This window comes from Condylura cristata, unplaced genomic scaffold (genome assembly GCF_000260355.1).
Source record: "Condylura cristata isolate star-nosed mole 26May11 unplaced genomic scaffold, ConCri1.0 scaffold00003, whole genome shotgun sequence".
Taxonomy (NCBI): domain Eukaryota; kingdom Metazoa; phylum Chordata; class Mammalia; order Eulipotyphla; family Talpidae; genus Condylura; species Condylura cristata.
In genome coordinates this window covers 65351112-65369571 of record NW_004567104.1, presented here as the reverse complement: position 1 = coordinate 65369571, position 18460 = coordinate 65351112, and positions in this window count along the sequence as shown.

Below are 18460 nucleotides of genomic sequence, written 5' to 3'. Positions count from 1 at the left end.
TTAGCTTCTCGGTGCTGCGCTTTAACCCGCTGCGCCACCAGGGAGGGCCCACAATTCACAAATTTTTAAACTTCTTTCTTATGTTGGTATTAATAATTATTAGATAAGGGGAGCTGAGGTATAGCTGACTGGAACATGATTGTTAACAGATTCGTCAGTTACAAGGTGAGCTCTGCATGAGACTTGACTTATTCTTAGCACGAGCTCAGTGTTGAACTGTTGGTAAAGGTAGGAATGGCACCTGAAGTCATGTCATAATAACACTTACTTTAGGGACATATTTAGATACGATCAGGGCTGCAATCATTTCAACCAAAGAACCACATTTGAGGAATGTGAAAAAGAAAAAGGATCTGTAGAGAGAAAAGCCCTGGCATGGATGTGTGTATCAAGGAACAGTAGGTATAGAACAAGACAGTTAGAAAAGGGAAGAATGTCAGGGAGATTCCACACTGTGTTTGCATCCAAACACTCACCATGAGACCCTGCCTCTCCTCACCAGCATGAGAAAGATCTCCATCTGGCTGAGTCTCAAGAACCAAGATGAGCTCTGGTTTGTATTTCTAGCTTATGCATACACGAAGGAGTAGTACCAGCTCACAATTAAATCATCATTAAAATAAAGGACACTAATCACACAGCTTTGTTATATCCAACACTAGTTTGAGTCTATTATACCCAATTAAATAGAATACACAGCATTTTACTTCCAAACCCATGATAAGTAGCCATTTCCAAAACAATGCAAATATAAAGGTCAGGTAGCCTCTAAAACAAGAATGCATAATTTAAATCTTCCTGGGAGCAGCTGAAACTTGCCCTCTAGCTATATAAACATGTTTTCATTCTAATATTTACTCAAGTATTCATTATACGTAGTTAATCCCTCATCTAATTCCCCCATAAATTGCCCACACTCTGCCTGAAAATACTGTATGATTCTACTAGTCAGGGTGTTTCTGTTCCATATTTATGGAATGTAACCTATCACAGAAAAAAAAAAGTAAAATAAAATTTAAAATGTTAATTAACTCAAATTTTGTATTTTAAGATTTTCATATGTAATTATGAAATAGATTTCATATACATTTATGTATATCTCCATATGTCATTACTTCATATTTTTTGAATTAAAAATGAATGGCACCCCCATATATGATCCAGAGGCACAACTCCAATCCCTCTCCTGAAGCCTGTTACCACTGCGCACCAAAGCCCACTCAGTCCTTCAGCAAAGACCTGGGACCTGCCCTCTTTGCTCTCTATATTCCCCTCCTTCCTCTGATAGTGTTAATTTTCATAAGATTCCTAAGGTTTCTTTTTGGCTTATTCTTACCTGATCCCTTGTTTAATTTTTTCATTTTCCACATATGAATGAATCCATTTGTTATTTGTTTTTATCTTTCTGTCTTACTTTGCTTAGCATAATCCCCTCGAATTCCATCCACGTTGTCCCCAAATGGCAAGGTAATGCCCTTTTCTTTATAGCTGAATAGTATTGCATAGTGTATACATACCATGTTTCCTTAATCCACCAATCTTTGTTTTGGCATTTAAGTTGTTTCCATAATTTAGCTATTGTAAATAATGCTTCAGGGAACAAAGAAGTTTATGTATCCTTTCAAATTATGTTTTTGCACTCTTTGGAAGACATATAGGTATAAAATTGCTAAATCCTACAGTAGATTTTTTTTAATATTTATTTATGCATACAGAACTGGGGTACAGGCCAGAGGTGCAGGGGCAGTGAGAGGATTCACCAGAGACAGAGTGGGGAGCAGAATAGGCACTGCTGAGAGTTGCTGCAGGTGAGTCAGGAGAGGTCTGCCATGCAGGTCTGCCATGCCACGTGGGTCACCTTGGGGTTAGGATCGAACTTGCACTCAAGGGACTGTGGTTTGCTTACAGTGCTGTGCTTTAACGTGTTACACCACAGTGAGGACCAGTAAATCTATTTTTAATTCTGTGAGAAGCTTCCATGTTTACCACAGGGGCTGGACCAGTCGACATTCCTACCTGCAGTATGTTAGGGTTCTTTTTCTTCCACTCTCACTTCCACTTGCTGTTTTGTTTTTAAATAAGCATCCTCACAGATCTAGTATCACATGGTTTTGATTTGTGTTTCACCAATAAATGATGATATTTTTGAATGTGTATGTTTTCATTTGTATGCCTTCTTTGGAGAATGTCTCTAGTTTTAGTTTTTAATTGGACTTTTTTATTGTTGAGTTGAAAGTGTTCTTTGCAGATCTTGTATATGAACCTTTTGTCAGATGTGTGAATGTACAACTATTTCTATATTGATTTAGTTATCAAGTATGTAAACTAGGACAAGGTAAAAAATACTTTATGTTGAAGAGACTATATAGTTTGTTCATCCTTTAATGTTCTTTTGTCACTGGATAAATTTCCTATTATGAATTATTTGCAAACACAGCACTAAGTAAGCTCAATGTACATAATGTTAACAAGCACATATTTGTCCTGTTAGTAAAGGAGAGAATTCAGCATCAAAGAAGAGCATTGGCCTAAAAAAGCAATAAAACTTACTTTTATTGAACATTTACTATGAATGAGATTATATGCTATGAATTTTCTATCATATTATCCCATTAAATCCTAGTAATACTTATCTTCTCAGAGGAAGAAACTGATTTCTGAGTCTGATGAGTAAGTCCATGTCCACACAGTGATAAAATTCAGAGTGTGGGTGATGACTTCTAATGATGATATCCAGTCTCTACTTGAGTTTTTTTTTTTTTTTTTTTAAAGATTTATTTATTTATTCATACAGAACTGGGGTACAGGCCAGAGGCTCAGGGGCGGTGAGAGGCTTCACCAGAGACAGAGTGGGGAGCAGAACAGGCAGATCGATGAAGTACACTGCTGAGGGGAGCAGTGGGCGGGTCAGGAGAGGTCTGGCTCGCCATGTGGTCTCCTCCGGGGAAGGCAGCAGGCGGGAATCGAACTCATGCGGAAGTGGCCTCAGATTCTCAGTGCTGTGCTTTAACCCGCTGCGCCACCAGGGAGGGCCTCTACTTGAGTTTTAAGTAGACTCCTGAGCCTTCCTGAATGGAAGGCTCCTCTGCTATCCCAATTTAAGGAATGCTGAAGGAAAATGATATGTCACTTCTGTTTGGAATCAGTTAGGGGCTATACACATTATCTACATTTTCTTTCATCAACTCTGAATGCATTGAGACTAGACATGACACAGCCGAGCTGTAAGATGGACCTGACTGTTGCTCTTGAAAGTCATGGGACATTCACTATGTAGCATTGGAATAAGAATGTGAGAATGAAATTTGTTAAACCACTAGAATTTCAGGGCATATCAATTAATTGAACAACCTAGGCTATTTTGACTAAAATATAAAAATGATGGCAATATATTGTGTTCAATAGCAAGCAATAAAAAATCATACATCTTATCAAGTAAGTATATTTTAAATGAAACATCACATGTTTAGGGTAGCAACTAACTTTCTGTGGTAATTCCAGTTGAAACAAAATATTGAAAAGTTAAGTTTTACTTACCATGCTCGTCATATTACAAATATTCAGTAGTCACATGCTGCTAGTGGTTGTCACACTGGATAGTTCAGAATATTTATAATATCACAGCTATCAAATACTACTGACCAACTGCTATTTTATGAATTCTACATAGGGAAAATGACTCTAATAGTAAGTGGAAACTGAAGCAGATTTTGAAATTCTTGAGTCATGAATTCTTTGAGAAATGACTAATTTGTTTTTTTTGTGAAAAATAAAACAGTCCTGAATTTCCCACCAAAAACTGTTTTTAACACACACACACACACACACATATATATATATATATATATATATACACACACACACATACATATTCAGCTTCTTTATCCATTAGTATACATAGTAATAGAATTTCATGAAATGAAATGATTGTATGTAGACATAGCTTATAGCACCTTTTAATTAAACTCATAAAAAATGTATTTCTTATTACTGCTCCTAAATCTAAGTGTACAATCTTTTCTTCTCCAGGGGAAAATAAGTAAATTGAACACATGAAGAGTTAATATAAATGGAGGAGAAGCCTTTTGGATGAGGCCCAAATCAATGAAGACATAAATCCATTTATAATATTGTAGTACCAGGCAATGTTAACTCAACAAGAACTCAAGTCTGTTTTTCTCTCATTTTCTGGTTTACCCAGCTCTCCATATAACTGACAATTAATAAATAGAAGAAATTAGTGTCATAAGATACTTTCCCAGAACAAAGCTCTCTGCATTTCATTGTTGCTCCAAATTTTACTCCTATCTATCTTTATCAAGAAAAAAATTGGATGATAATGAAAGAGGCTTAAGTAGCACCTGGGGAAATATTAGCAACTCTGCTCTTTAACCTGTGAGAGTGGAAAAGGAGAAAAATAATGACCGCAGGGATCACAGGATCTCATGTTCGTCCTATGGTCCTATGCACTGTTGGAGACACACATAGCAGGCTCCATTCTTTAACCCAGTCAATGACACGTCTTAGGAGAGGGTCCCCAAGTCACCAGTCCAGTCTCAAGGAACATTTTATCTCTGACACTATGGAACTGCCATTATAGAATGACAATAAAATGATAGAAGAAATCTTGTCTTTCTTGTTTTTTCATCCTCCTGGGATAAAAAATATTTCATATTTTAGATTTTCATTTTAGGGGACATTTCATATGCCCCCCTAATTGCCTGCATCACAGTCAAATAACCTTAACAACCCACCCAGATTCTGGCTGTCTCTTAAGCTGTTTACCTGGAACTCCTAGGGACCTGAGTGTGGAACTGCTAGTCTACAGTGTGAAACAGTTTAAATACATGCTTTTCCTATAGAAAAATCATAAGCTTTTCACTTCCCAGAACAAATCTGTGTTTCAATACTACTCCAAATTTTACCCCTAGCTATCTTTATCAAGATAAAAATTGGATTATAATGAAACAGATGTAGTTAGTGCCTAGGAAAATATTAGCAAGTATTGAAAGTGCAGTTGAAATCTTTATAAAAATATTTCTCAAGTTGTAGTTTGGAGTAACTGATTTCTATTTTTAATTGGTTCTCAATTTAGTATTAAATATCCAACAAAATATTTTCATTTACTATATCTATTCAGTACTTCCTTAGTAATTTATTTTCTAGCTTTGAATTATCCTAGTATTCTTTAGTGCATAATTGATGTAAGCCATGCCAGCAAAAGTATTAATAAATTGGAACAGCCAACTGGTAAAGGACAAAATTTAAAAGTTTCTTCAACAAGTTACAAGTAGAATTATCATATAAATCAGTTTTGGGTGTATAACTCAAAACTGTGAAAATGCTAACTTACATGATACACACACCTTGTGTTCATTGAAGCATCTTTCACAGTTGACAAAATATAGAAACAACTTAAGTGCCCAATAATGGATGATTGATAAAGTATGCATGCACACTGGAATAGTATTCAACTCTAAAGAGGAAACACAGAATCTTGCTATCTGTGACATAGATGGAATTTAAGGTTGTTATGGTCAGTGACATTAAAGAGAAGTAACTGATGATTTAACTCATATTTAGAATTCAAAACAAAAATAAGCTCATCCTTTGACAACAAAACAATGGCTACCAGAAGGGGAAGGGAATGGATGTGAGGAGGTAAGAAGAGACTGACTAGGGAGTGGCAACCATAAGCTGGACCCCTGGAGAGTAATGTGTTATAGTATGTGTATTCCTAATATTTTTAGATTATTGTAAACCAAAGTATTTCGATTTAAAAAGGTATTTTATGGGGGCCCTCCCTGGTGGCACAGCAGGTTAAAGTGCACCACTGAGAAGCTAAAGCCACTTCTGCATGAGTTCGATCCCCCATCCCGGCGGTGACCCACATGGTGCGGCAGACCTCTCCTGACCCGCCCGCTGCTCCCCTCAGCAATGTACTTTGTCAGTCAGCCTGTTCTGCTCCCCAATCTGTCTCTGATGAACTCTCTCACTGCCCCTGCACCTCTGGCCTGTACCCCAGTTCTGTATGCAAAAATAAGTAAATATTAAAAAAAGAAAGTATTTTGTGAATCCTTGACAATTAATTTTAAAGAATGGATTTTTTTTTTAAAGATTTTTATTTATTTGTGCATACAGAACTGGGGTACAGGCCAGAGACTCAGGGTGATCAGAGGCAGAGTGGGGAACAGAACAGGCAGATCGACGAAGTACACTGCTGAGGGGAGCAGCAGGCGGGTCAGGAGAGGTCTGCCACACCATGTGGTCACCTTCGGGGCAGGCGGGAATCAAACTCATGCGGAAGCGGCTTTAGATTCTCAGTGCTGTGCTTTAACCCGCTGCGCCACCAGGGAGGGCCTAAAGAATGGATTTTTAACTTTTATAAAAACATTTCATAGATGGCTAAGGACAAAATCAAATCAAAACTAAAACCTTTGACATTTAACATTTAACCTGAGGTTATTTTAAAATGCCATCTTAGGAAAATCTAGAAAATAGTTAATACTACATTCCAACAAAGTATATATTTGAATTAAAAAAAAGATAAGAGTTTATATATATGAATTATTTTCTATGAGGATAAAACATGTGTCATAGGAGAAAAGCATGATGGAAATACATTACTGTAATTCACTTTACTATGAAAAGGTTAGGGGTTGGAAAGGTCAGTTATTTTCCATTAAAACATGAGATTTCAATTGATTACCTTTGAGATAAATAATATACTATAATTTTATTTTGCCCTTTCTGAAACTTTTCATTGCATCCATACCATTTCAAATTTATACTACAGTTGCCAAACTATTGGTACTAAAAACAGAACAGGTGGACATATAGCGTGACAGATTAACAAACTCATTAAATGCAAATTAACTCCTAGAATATCATATTGCATTCCCAAAAAGGTGGATAAAGGGTATGTTCTAGGGAAAACAACATGGCAGAATGAATAATCAAAAATTTGTAATAAGCAATTATCCTCTTCCCAATTTTAAGCTTTCCTTCTTGACTTCATTGTGTCAGGACTTCACAGTCCTATTAACCATAACAAATCTATAAGTACTAGAGATGTAAATGACTTTTAATCTTATCTCAGCTCTTTGTAGGGGAATCAATTCAACAAAACTGTTAAGTAGCATACTGATTATTTAAAAGTAGTAAATGACTGAGATAAAGAACATTGCTAAAATATCTTTAAATTTTGGGTGATTACTGTAGATTTAATCAGTGATACTTAGAAAATGTTTCATCAAATTTATCTTAGTTATTTAAGATGATATTTACAAATGTCTGGGTGTATACATAATGCTTAGCCTTATTAAGTTATTGAAAATAGTTACTGAGTATATATAAAAATAGAAAACAGGAGAATGGTGAAAAAACCTGATGCAGAAAATAAAGGTTCATGTTAGACCTAATTTTTAATCATATTTTGTATATTACTGTGTGATATGATTACATATTTAATTCTCAGAATATATTTAAAATCAGGAACATAAAGCTATCACTATGTCTCATAAATTATAATGCACAAAATGTGCTTCTTAATGATTTTCAGATCTTTTTAAATGTTTATAATTCTCTAACATATTTTTTAGTCATGACTTTTGAATATACAGAATCTTAAAAATACCAATATTCTTCATCAATTGGACATAAGCCTCATAAACAAACATGGTCGTGGAATTTTTGTTTTCATTGGTTATTTGTGTGAGTCTTTCTGTAAAAAATGTAATGATTCAGAGTTTAAGGTAAGACTTCACTGTCCTTTAAATTCAGTGAAAAAAATTATAAAGCAGAAGATTTAAATTATACTAAAGTATAAGATAAGATAGGCATACTAAATTATAGCCAAACAAAAATATATAAACAATTCTGGCCATAAAGCACTTGCATTTCTAGAATAGACACTAAATGTGGGTCTTTTGCTCCCTAACTTGTAAATCTTCTTCATAAGTAGTAAGTCATGAATAATGCACCCACTGAATTTGATGGGTGCATAATTGAATAGATTGGTCCCTTAAAATTTTGACAACCAATTAAAAAAATGTTATATATATATATATTTTATCTTGTCGTTTTAAAGCTATAAACAACAATAATAGACACCTGAAATGAGAACATACTATGTTCTGAATAGTAAGAATCAAGAAAAGATATAAAATTAAAATCTGTAAAATGCAACATCAACATTACAAAATCATAAATCAACATTATCCATGAATGTAATACTGCTAATTCAAATTTTACTGGAAGTTAAATTTTGTTTGTAATTAATGTGTTTGTTTTGCCAAATGTCAATACTGTTTTTTCTTGCCCCACATTTCTTTGGCATAGAGACAATTTTTGTATGTCAAAGATTTCTGAATATATGAGATAAGAACAAATCTGAGTCAATTAAAAGAAATAAGAAAAAGGAAGCATAATCTTCCCTTCTTAGGAATAAAAGTAGATATTTTTATTTTAGCTTTTGAGTAATTTAGATGAGGGTCAAAATTTAGTTCATAAGTTTATTATGTAGTCTGATTTTTTAAATAAGGGAAAGAGTTATGACATCCTTAAGTATAGTATGAAATGCACATATAATTTAGGAAAGTTATGTACACATTGACAGGAAAAAAAGAGGACTGTGAAAGAGAGAAAAAAATGAAACAAAAAAAAAGACAGAGAGCAGACAGGTCAAGACTACAGGAAAGGATACTATATGGAAAGAAGGAATTCAGAAGGGAGAAAAAGTCATTCATTCATTCAATTATTCATCTAACAAGTGCTATACTCATATACAAAGGACATATTGAGCTCTGGTTATGTGTCACTCTCTTAGATGCTGAGTATGCAGCATGAAGTACACACTCCAGTAGATGAAATAGATAATCTAGGGGATGAGATCATTTTAAATATATCACTAACTCATCTTACTGTAAAAGAAAACAGAATGAGAAGTGCAACTTCTTTCTCACTAAAGGTAAGAGTATGTCATCAGGCAAAAAAGGAACACTTAAGAAATGACTCTATCACTGTGTTTAGTCTATAAACACTCGAGTACAAGAGTTAATTATGCACACTCAGAATTTGAGATTTTTGTTTATTTGTTTGCTTTCAATGCTGGGCAGGAACAGATGGGTTAATGATTTAATTGCAGATAAATTGTATTTCACATGCTGATATTTCCCTTGCATTGTTCTTTGAATCATTAATTGTAAAACAGAGCATTATGCATGCAAAGGGCAAAGAATGACTGCTTTTATTTTAAAATGTCAAGGTGAACATTTGAACTACATTTTTTTTGTTTTTCTTTGAGACAGATAATTCATGATTTCTAGAAATCATATTTGGGATTAAAAAAATTATGGTCATTTTTTCTTATCAAATTAAAGTCTTTTGATTTAGATAGATATCTGTGGAAATATTATCCAATACAAAACAATATACACAGCATGTGAATTATTTAATGCCACAAAACTGTAGCCCTAAATAGTTAAATGTTAAATTTAGTGCTTTGTAAATATTACCACAGTATAAAAAAGGAAAAGACATCCTCAGAGCTCTGAAAAGATGAGAGGTGATTCCCTACTGTTCCTTGACCTTCAGCTTTCTTTCCTAATCGGTTAAAGTCACTGTCCTCAACCTCTGTTATACGTAGGGCATATTTGAGAATTTTAGAAGGGCTCTCCTATCAACTGAAGATTTTTTTGTGCACATGAGCAGACATACTCAATAATGTCAAAGACATTCTTTAGATTACCTTTGAGTCTTAAAGGATTTGTCCCATAGAATAATCTCAAAACCATGTTTAATTCATTGCATCATTAAAGAAAGATATCTTGTGAAAAACAAAAATAATTGAACTGACAACCTAAAATCTATGCCATTCATAATGAGATTTTTAGTCTTCTTGTCCAACTTAGTTTATTAAGAAATCAACACCAAAGGGTAAAGGAAAGGTATCAGTGGCTTGATGTGAGAAAAGAGGTAAGGAAAAAAACTGAATCAAGAGAGAAAGGACACGGTATCTGAAATATGATTCAGAATATATCAAATGTAAAAAAAAAAAAAAAAAAAAAAAAAAAAAAAAAAAACTTTACAGACAGAGAAGAAAATAATACCATTTTGACCAAAAGTACCACCCAGGCAAAGTCATGGGAACATCTGTGATAATAGAAACTGAAAACAACAATTCTCTGATGAACAGAATTAAGAGAGATTAGACCAGTGGATAAAGAAGATACAGAGAGGGTAGATCTTAGCCACTTTGTATCTATCTGTCTGTGGTGTTTGGAACTGAACATGGAGGTCACCACAAAATGGATCCGAAATGGACAGGTTAAACAAAGAAGGCTATTGTCCTTGGCTTGGTGTTGAATATCTTCCAAATGAGCTCACTGCTGGCAATGGAAAGAATGTACTTGGTTTGCTATTGAGCACATCTGACCACTGTGGGAAATGTGAGTGTGTTCATTTAGTGCCTCCATGGAATGAAAGCCTGTCAAGGGGTGGGCACGGCTCTGGATGTGTGACGTACCAAAACTCAGGAAGTGTGGGAATAATCTACAAGTCATATCCACTCAATGTCATATAGATAAGGTCAGGAAACAGCTACATAATAGTTTTTAAGACAACTTTTAGTTATTTTAGAATTGCAAGTTTGGAAAGGATGAGAATGTATATAACATATCTTTTAAACATTTCAATTTTGACATAATTTATGTTACTGAAGCCAGAATTTTCATGGTTTATAATTCAACTTCATTCCCATCGTAGGATGTCCTTTATTTAGAGTAAAATTTTAAATAGCAAAACCTTAATGACTCATTTATGTTCATGATCATTTATAGCCATTACAGCATAGGTCACTCACAGCTTCTGTGATTATCAGAACATTAAAGACCCTGCCGGGGCTTCTCATTGTTATTTGCTTGACACCCACTTAGTATTTACCATTGGGAACATCACAGATGGCCCAATTTCCTTCTGATCCTCTTAATGATGAGAGATCATTATTTTTATGGGTCCTCCTAGGGTATCCTATCTGTAAGTAAATAGCTAGTGGAAAGACAGAAATTATATTCAAAGAGTTATTACCAACTGACCATACCTCATAAAGAAAGCTGCACAATGAAATCGGATCCACACTCTTCAATCTATAATCTACCACATAAAATGTGAATGACTATAATGAATTAAATAAATGTGAAAGCACATCACACCATTGCACCACTTGGGAATATTTAGGAAATAGAATGAAACAGAGACCTTACTTAAACTGGCTAAGGGTAGGGAATATATTATTTTCTATAATGGAAAGTTCTAGAAGAAGGAATGGCCTCAGCACAGTTTCTTCCAGATAAGGTTCAAATAATATCATTAAATTTGGGTTCTCTCTATCACTTGATTTTGCTTCTATCTTTAGGTTATTTCATTTTCAGAGTGGGAACTCCATGTAGTTGCAAGATTTCTGGCTAAATTCTGGAATTATATCTACATTTAATAGGAAAGAATAATTGCCCTGACATTCCTTTTGTAATTTCAGTGCATCTCTTTGAATGGGATCGTATGTCAAGCTCCGCCTTGAAGTAGCAGCACACTAGATAGTGTGAAAATGTATTGTTTCATTCACATGGTGTGCATGTACTAAAAGAAGACAAAATAGTAAAGGCTAGCTGTCGCAACAAGTTGCCATGCTAACAATAAAATATAGTTTAAACATTAAGTGATCGTCATCAATAGTGCACAGCTAAGTCATCAAAATTAATGAAAGCTTGTGAATGCCTTTAGAAGTTATAAAACAAAAACAGTAAATTTTCATTTCTAAATATACCCATGTTCTATTAATATTTTGATAGAGGTGCCAGGCAAATTTAAAGCAAGATGTTCTCAAATGATCTATTTTCTAAACACATCCACAATACCTATTGTGGCTTCTTTTTTTTTTTTTTTTTAAGATTTATTTATTTTATTCATACAGAACTGGGGTACAGACCAGAGATGCCGAGGGTGAGAGAATTCACTAGAGACAGAGTGGTGAGCAGAACAGGCAGATCAAGAAGTACACTGCTGAGGGGAGCAGCAGTCCGGTCAGGAGAGGTCTGCCACGCCATGTGGTCACCTCCTGGGTAGGCGGGGATCCAACTCATGTGGAAGTGGCTTGAGCTTCTTAGTGCTGTGCTTTAACCCCTGCACCACCAGGGAGGGCCAGCCTTTTTTTTTTTTTTTAAGTAAATACTCAAATATATTTACAAAATAATATGATGTGACCAATTGTACAGTTTTCCCCCATACTTGTGTCAACATTATTTTTTATATATACTCATGGAGCACAGTGCTAGAAATTCTTCGATCCCTAAAACACATCCAAAGTATATATGCAAAAACAGATCTTTGTTTTTATTCTGTTTTATATCTGATGAAGGGCATTCAGTCCATACAAGGTAGTGTTCACCTATTTCTCTTTACTTTTCTGTTCCTTCCCAATACCTATAGCTATGAACTCTGACTAATCCAAGAGACACCCAGAATCGGTGTTTGATGTGAAGCAAGAAGGCGGGTGGCTTAGAAAAGTCTAGATTGGAGTAAGGACACAAAGGTGGGCGGCTGTACTCCTGGACCCTCCCCAAAAAACAGTTCACCCAGATCCACAGTTTTCCAGCCTGTAAGTAAAAGGCAACTCATTCTTTCCCTGGATCAAAGGAGGGAATGGTTGGGTCTCAGTCTTTTCCCATGAACAAGTAATCAGCAGAGGATGCTGCTTTGACTGATACTGAGACAATCCTCCAGGCAAGTGACCACTTCGTCCACTTTGTCCACTTGGGAAGTGACCCCTCCCCAGCACTTCCCTCTCCAGAGGTGCTTGCCAACTTGGGTTAAGAGCAGTGTGATCCTTTCTGCTTCCCTTCTCAGGCTGGGGAAATCCTTTCTGCCTAAGCAGCAGTGGGCAGGGGTATGGAATGCCAAAAATAACAGATACACCAGAAAAGAATTACAAGTCCTAAGGTTTTGAAAAGTCCACTGGGAACCTTCAAAAGTAGGCTAAATCTGCAAGCTACACCTTAATAAGGAACCTGTCTATGAAAGTAAAAAAAAATAAAATTGTAATAGGCCCAGAGTCTCCTAACTGTGGAAGAATTAAACTCCCTGGATTCCTCTGAAAGTACATAGTTTCCTAGATTCTTATACACCATAAAAACTAGTCAGCTGTAACCATTGTCCAGTCTAGCTGGTTCTCATCTGAAATTGTAAAATTTTGTGTCTCTCAGGAAGACTGCAAATGGTTACTGTCTTTCTTGATACCTAATTAGCTGAAAAGATTCTCAAAGACTGGGTCTACGTTCTTCCATTTTTATATTTCAAGGGAGATCAACCTTGGGAAGAGCTCTTATTTATATTACCTGGGATGCAGGACTACCTGCCATCCAAAATGTGTATTTACATACAAAATGACTGGAATAAAGAAACCCTTTCACAAGGTCAGGAATGTCAGCCTCTTTTCCCTTTCAATAAGCTGATAATTGTTTTCCTTCTCCCTCAACTATGACCTTATCAACCACTCATATAAGAAAAATTCCCAAGTGCAGTTATTTGGACCATAAGGAAAAGAGAAAACTCCGGTAAGGCCTGGCCACCTCTTATTTAATGTGAAATATCTGGAAATAAATGTTTTGGATTTGGAAACTAACCCTTGATAGTTGACCACAGAATGGAAATGCCAAAGCGGGGTATATTAAAGCTCAAATACAGTGTAACAGGCAAGAAGTCTGAGATTCAAATAAATATTACTCACCATCTTAGGAACTAAAAAAACCATGCCTAAGTGAGTAAAGACATCAATGTTGACACTGTAATGAATCAGATAATCTTACTACTTTTTTCACTAAGATCTCAAAGTAGTTGTCATAAAAATATTTTCAATGATCAATTACAGAAGTATTTTAAAATGCATTTAAAAGAGAAAATGCCAGCGAAGAATCAAATTAATATTTAAGACCTGAAAAATTGGATCAGGTTAATATTATGTAACTGAGAAATAGAATAAAAAATGCAGACTAGATATACTTATGGAAGAATCAAGATGACAGAATAAAATCAATAAACTTTAATAGAGAGCAATAAAATTCACCTAGTATGAACAACAGAGAAAAAACACTAAAATATATTGAACAGAGCCACAGGCACCTCTAGACTAGCAATAAAAGAGCCCACTTATGTATCTTCAGCGTCCTGAGGTGATAACAATATGAGGCTTAAAGGATCTAAGTATATATAATTTCTGAAAAATTCCAGAACTAGCAAAATATACAAACCTACAAGAAGCTGAGTGGAGCCATAATGGGATAACCCAAAAGAAATCTAGAAAAGAGCTATAACTAAATTTTGGAAAACTAAAAGTTAAGAAAAAAGCTTAATGGAAATGAGTTATCCATATTTCACACCAAGCACAAAAATGTTAATTGCTATAAATCATATATTTCATAATACTCAGCAACCTCAAGAAAAATAGACTTCCCAAATCACTGCAAATAAAGGAAGAATTCAAAGTTATTTGATTAAAATATTTCTCATACTCTTTTCCCATTTTTGCCTTTATTTCCCCCCATTGACTGTGACATCAGTTTTTAAAATCTAATGTCTCCTTAGGGAGTCTACAGGATTATTGCTGAAAACATACCTTTTCAGGAGGTAGTGTTTGAAAAACTAAATGACTTCTTTCTGTAGTGTAGACTACAACACTCCACCAAAGTATTCCAAATTCTGCTTTGGATGAGGCCACATCCCATATCAATTAAGAATTCTCGGGGGCCCTCCCAGGTGGTGAAATGGGTTAGGACACAGCACTGCAAGCTAGTACAGCCCCTTCAGTGCAAGTTCGATCCCCAGCTATGAAGATGACCCTCATGGCACAGCAGACCTCTCCTGTCTCGCCCACTGCTCCCCTCAGCAGTGAATTTCATCAATCTGCCTGTTCCTCCCCATTCTGTCTCTGGTGAATCTCATCACCCCTGTTACACCAGTTCTGTATACATAAATAAATCTTAAAAAATATGAATCTTTGGAGTGAAATTCAGGTGTAAGTCAGGTACAATTCAGGTGTTACTGCTTTTATATTTGTCCCACTGATTCTTTTCTAAAATTAAATCTATTTACTTATGCATACAGAACTGGGGTACAGGCCTAAGCTGCAGGGGCAGTGAGAGGACTTACCAGAGACAGAGTGGGGAGCAGAACAGGCAGATGGATGAAATACACTGCTGAGGGGAGCAGTGGATGAGACAGGAGAGGTCTGCTGCACCATGTGTGTCACCTCTGGGACCAGGGGTGGAACTCACACTGAAGCAGCTGCAGCCAGGGATGGACTGCACCACTGATTCTAATGTGTAGCTAAGTGTGAGAACCAGTGATTCGGTGCTTACAAATTTCCCTAAACTTTGGTTAAGAAATTTTATGTTGACTTTGTACGTGGACACTTGTAACTGAAATAGGAAAACTACATAAATATGAAAATTAGTGAGAGGGTCAAGAAAATAAGTCATCACTTATTTTCTAAATGGGCATTTCTAAATTTGAGATTAAACCAAATAATTGTTAATATTCTACCATTTGACTCTTAGGAGTCAAATTAATCTTTACCATGATGTAAATATTGAGTACTAATCTGCATCTCATTGTGATTTTGATTTTAAATCACTGCATTAACTGCTAAGTGGTGGCTAATGCATTTTCACATATCTGTTGGCCATCTACCTGCCTTCTTAGGCCTTTTCAGTATTACGCCCATTTTCTAATTGGGTTGTTTTCTTTTTGTTGAGTTGTATGAGTTCTTTGTAAATCTTGAAAAACCAGTCCTTTGTCAGATGATGTATGGCATGAAAATATTTTCTCACATTAAGTATTGTGTAGCAAAAAGAACAGAAACAATAAAGGTTGTGAATGGTCAGGCCTCATCTGTACACTTGCCTGATTCTTGACAGTGGGAGACAAGAAAGCAGGTCACCAAACCCATATGGATTGGGCAGGAACAAGCCTCTTGCCCAGAACCCCTATTAAGTTTTATGTGATTTATAGGCAAAGCCAGCCGTAGGCCAAATTTAAGCCTGAACAGAAGTATGTTTGACGCATGTGAAATATAGGTTAAGCTTACACTCTATTTACTGCTCACCACACACACAGATTGCATCTCAAGGCTACTTGTTACCTATTAGGCCATCTCTCATGGAAGATCACAGCTTAAAGCCCTCTGAGAAAATTGTTTACCCACAGGCCCTCCACCCACCATGCAATTGTTGGGCAGTAAAGTCATCAATCCAGTCAAGGAATGTGGACAGCTTTGTGCTATGGATTGAATCTTTATAGTCCCCCCCCCAAAGTCATATGTTGAATCCCTAACTCCCTATGCAGTTGTGTTAGGAGAAGGGGCCCTTGGGAGGTAGTTAAGGTTAGATTAGCTAATGGACTCTCATGATGGGCTTAATGCCCTTATAAAAACAGGGTAAGATAAGATCTCCCTCTCTTCCACTTTTTCCTCTCTCCAAGTGCACACACCAAGGAAGGCCCTTTGAGGAAATAACCAGAAGGATCCTCATGTGGAAACCAAACGAGCTAGCATCCTGATGTCAGGCTGCTACATTTCAGAACTGTGAGATAAATGCAGGTAGACTGTGAAATCTCAAAACCTGTGAGAAGATTGCTATTAGAGCTTGAGGACAAAGGAATCTATAGTTTTCACTTGCAGAGCAATTAGGGAAGGTTTTGCTTGAGATACATTGGAAAGCAGAAAGGTAGTTAATGAGTCCATAAATCTAAGATTTCCTTACACTGCATTGAAAGTGGTGATAGTCTTTCTTGTTCTCAGGTATGATAAGGTGTTGCAAGAAAAAAGATGTGATAAGGAGATTTTTAAGAAAAATTTAGAGGGAATAATTTCTTACCCAATATTTGTATTGTTATTTCCATATTTTCAACTGTGAGAAGTTTTTTTTTTTTTTTTTTTTAAAGTACTGAATGGTCTAAGGACAAAGATGTAAGTTGGGGTAACCCTAGTAAAACACAGTCTTGAGATCAAGAATCAGACTATGGTTATTTTTTGTTTAGGGAACAGAAATTTAAGGAAGCGCCTTGGAGTCTATCTAAACTGCATAAAAGACATTTTCAGCATCTTAATGTCATTATTCCAAGCAGCCTAGTCTGTAGTCCTATCTGGAAAATGTGGGGGATGATCTTGAAGAAATTTCAAAGTGTGGATTTGTCTAGTGGAGTGGAATGATACATTAAAAAAAATGCATGCTGTTTGTAAAGGCTTTGTATCAGCTTGAACTAAATGGGACTTAGACATTTAAATAAAAATGCATTTCAAGGTACTAAATGTAAGTGGCCAGAAAGCCTGCCAAGAAATTTACTCAGCTATAATTACACATCATTTCCTAAAGAAAGTGAGGATATCAAAGTGACCCTAAGAGCTGCTGAGAGCAAGCCTACAATTCCCCAAGTAGACCCATATCATCTTAATGGAAAATCCTCTCTATCAAAAGTAAGGGGAACTCATAGCTCGATTGACTAAATTTCCAAATATCTACAGACAAGTAATTGTCAAATATCCTCACTTCCTTCCTACTCCACTTTTTGTTTTGTTTTGTTTTGTTTTTTGAAATGCAGTGTCTATTTTTATTTCTCTGCCCCTATCTCACAATCACCTATAGGTTTTTCTGGGGGCTGTTTTTTCTTCTTTGTGCTATTTTTAAAAAAGGAAGAAATAAATAAAGAACAGCTACATGACGGTGTTCTTCATGCCAACTCCACCAAAATGTGTAAAGTGCTTTGTTTTGCTTAAAATAATTTTCTTTTGCTAGTGATCTTGTCCTGAGTCATAGGGCAAGTGGAGAATTCCAGGATCAGAATAAAATAGGAGGAATAGAGAGGGCTCCAGAGAGAAGAACAACAAATTCCAAAGGGTTATAATGAAACACCCCAGGTCTAGAGGCAACAAGATTACAGGATATTCTGGAACAAGGATAAAGGATTCTAAGATAAGGACTGGCATATTAGACTTAATTCGGGCACAGCGACATTCAGACAGAGTGAGTGAAACCACTGAGAACTAACCAATCACAGAGACTGACCGGGCTTTAGGTTAGAGAAAGATGGTCCCTATTCTCTGAGACATGTCTCCACTTCAGCTTGCATGCCTTTCCAGCCTGGTGTCCCACTTTATTCTTAAATTCTTTTAATTTCTATTTCTCTAAACAATGTTGCTCTTTCCTTTGCTTGCCAGAGAACAAGTGAAGCTCCTGCAGCAGCCTTGTGAGGCACCAGGCAGCTGTGGTCATTTGCCAGGACTCAGCACTGCCCTTGCAGCCTGAGGTCCATTCGTGGCTGGGAGACTAGGCCTGGAAACCTGGTGTTACTGTATCAGTTTCATTCTCTTTCTGACTACAAAATGTTTCCAGTGTGCGTTCTCATAGTGCTCTTC